Raw genomic sequence first — 3,086 nt, 5'->3', positions numbered from 1 at the left:
ATCTGTACTTACTCTGAAAGAATGCAATGATCTTAACACATGCATGCTGTTCTGTGGAGAACTAAATTAATTCAACACTAAGTCACATACACCAAAATTAAATGGTCATCGTTCACAGTTTAATCAGCATCTCGAAAATTGGGTGCATGTGAGGATTCTGGCCTTTCACTAATTAGGAAATATTTCTATGAGCCAGTGTAATCTTACAAAGCTTTCACTGTCAATTAGAAAACTGACAGTTTATTTAATGATTAATAAAAATAAACTGAGCACTACAAAACAATAAAACTTTGCTTTCTTTTTGAAGTGTGATATGAATTAACATTTGTTGTTTTCAGATGTCTGCAGCATTTTAAATGAAGATATTTCACATTGCATCTGTCTTTTAGAGTTATTAATTATTGCCAGACAATTTAAGTTAGTATTTGCAGACTGGATTAGATGATTTGATTTAGTTGGTGCATAGTAGGTATGATTGCTTTCATACTCTATAAACACCATAGCATGTATAAATCTTAAAGGAGACAGTGAAAGAGTGATAAGGGCAATAGTGTGAGTAAGCAAAGATGACAACACCAGGAGAGAATACAAACAGAATGAGAATGTGAGGGTGCAAATTTCTGAGAATGGGGAAGCGACATCCCAAGGAAAAGAGAGAGATTGTTATGGCTGTCGCTATAATGCTCTTAATGCAAGGAAGTGAGGGAGTAAGTGGACCTTTTAGTACACCATATACATGTGTATAGAGGTATAAAGTGTGTAACTTAATTAATTTAAAACTAATTATTATTTTTTGAAATTTTACATGGTAGGCATATTGGGTAATGAATAGTTGAGTGTATAATACTGAAAAACTGCCTTCTTATAAATTGATATCAATTCTGAACCTAATAATTCTTGACAAAATTGTTAAATGTCCAATCAAACCATGTCTGTTGATTAATTATATTCAACATAATTTCCAAATATTTTGAAAGAACAAGGATTATCTTGTCAGCATCATGTCTGTTTATTCACTACTGATGTAATTTTCTGAAGTTCCAAATACCAGAAAATTACCAGTGTCAGAAACTCGCAAATTTTAACTGGGTCATAGCACCTATATATGAATTGCCAACCTATTTAGTTACAAGACATGAAACAGCCAACATTTATACCAAAAAAAAATGAGACTTTGACACTAGGCAATTTCTTTAACTTCTTTTTTTCATTATTGTATAAAAAATCCCAGACTCCAAAAATTGACTCCAAACTCCATGCACTCCAAAATCCACTCCATAACTCCACTCCAAGCCTACAGTCCATGAATTACACGGCCTGTTTGACAGATCGCCCCGATTCTTTGTCATTTTGCAGTTTTGTTTACATCTCTATATTTAGAAATCGTGTCATTTGCCAGACCACCAGCTTATCAATGGCAGCTTACACTTGGGCTTCATGTCCGGGTAACAAACTTAATGTGTCATCTCTCGAGAGAGATGACAAAAAACTACACATAAAACAAAGATAGTCACAGAGACAGAATTGCTTGGGTAGTGGTCGGTCTTCAAAATACATGCAAACACATGTACCTAATAATGGTCAGCGGGTGTGTATCAGAATGCACTAAACATGGCATCGATTAGAACGGTCAAGGTCTGTATTTACAGAGAAACAAAGTGGCGGGTCTTCAAATAACATGCAGTTATCTAGGCTGTTGCGTAAACGATGGTCAGCGCGTGTGTATCAAAATACACTTCACATGGCATCGATTAGATCAACCAAGGCGTGGATCCCAGAATTTACAGAAAAATGAAATCAAAGTAAAGACTCGCATTAAAAGTTTAAATACATCTGTTGTGAATTGATGTCGAAAATTTTACCTTTATGTGTACCTAAGTCATTCAATAACTTGATGCCATTTTTAAAATCTTTTTTTAAACAAACAGCAAATGTTATATCCGAGGGAAAAAAAACAGAACTTGAAATAAAAACACAAGCTAAGCAGAGACAAAAATATTTCTTATTTAAGAAACTACAGGCATTGCCGGAAGAAAGATTATAATTAATCAATTAATTGTGAGTTTTCACGCATGTCTGCACAGAGACCTATATACTAGTATATAGGTCCCTGGTCTGCACTATTTTTTTTTTTTTTTTTTTTTTTTTTTTTATGAAAAATAAATGTCAGAAATACAATATTGTTACCTCTGTATAAAAGACGCAATATCTTTACCCGACGGGTATTTTAAGAATTTATAATTAAAGCACCTGGAATCATTTTCTTTTTGTAATTTTCAATTGCATTATTGGTTAATGACAAAAAAAGCTATCAAATCACTTCTCTTATTCTTGAAATAAATCCAACATTATTATATAAAATGAATGTTTCCTTGAACAACCTGAATATGAGGGTTAGTGAATTGGTACTCTTTCAGATAATTTGTAAATGCCTAATTTTACCTTATAACGTTTAAATTTTATTACTGACCTTTATTTAAATGCATGTGAGGGTTTTTTTTGTGAAGACTGGCTATACAGTGAGATAGTGAGACCCCCCCCCCCCGGAAGATCGACTGGCTAAAACAGGCCCGTAGGAAGCAATTTCACTTTGTGGGGGCACAACCATACATTTTCAGTTGGGGGAGGGGCACTATGAACTACCAAAATTCCTTGACAAGCAAAACAAACAAACAAAAAAGGGTCGTCAGACATTATCATTAAGGGGGCACAAGCATATAGCAGCTATGTTTTCTATAGTATTATATATATCGGCACGCCCCCCCCCGTGCCCCCGTTTCCTACGGCCATGTGTAGAGTGAAACTTCTCCCGGGGAAGTCTCACTATATAGCTAGTCTCTCCCCCTTTTGTAGACTTCCCCTCAAATGTAGTTTCCGGAAAAAATTTTCTTTGTAAAACAATATTTTTCTCTACAAACGTTTTCAGTATATGAATAAAAGTTCTCCGTTAATTAATAATTAAACATCTTAATAGCCTTTTAACAGTTTGTTAGCCAAAAATAATTCTGGGATGACATGTACATGTATTAATGTGACTGAGGTAACTGAATGAAAAATGTACGTATGTACGTTATTGTTACAAGTAT

The sequence above is a fragment of the Saccostrea echinata genome, unplaced genomic scaffold (assembly GCF_033153115.1).
Source record: "Saccostrea echinata isolate AGI-Se365-2 ecotype Australia unplaced genomic scaffold, CSIRO_AGI_Sech_v1 ptg000052l, whole genome shotgun sequence".
Classification (NCBI taxonomy): Eukaryota; Metazoa; Mollusca; class Bivalvia; order Ostreida; family Ostreidae; genus Saccostrea; species Saccostrea echinata.
Note: the sequence above shows the minus strand (reverse complement) of the source record.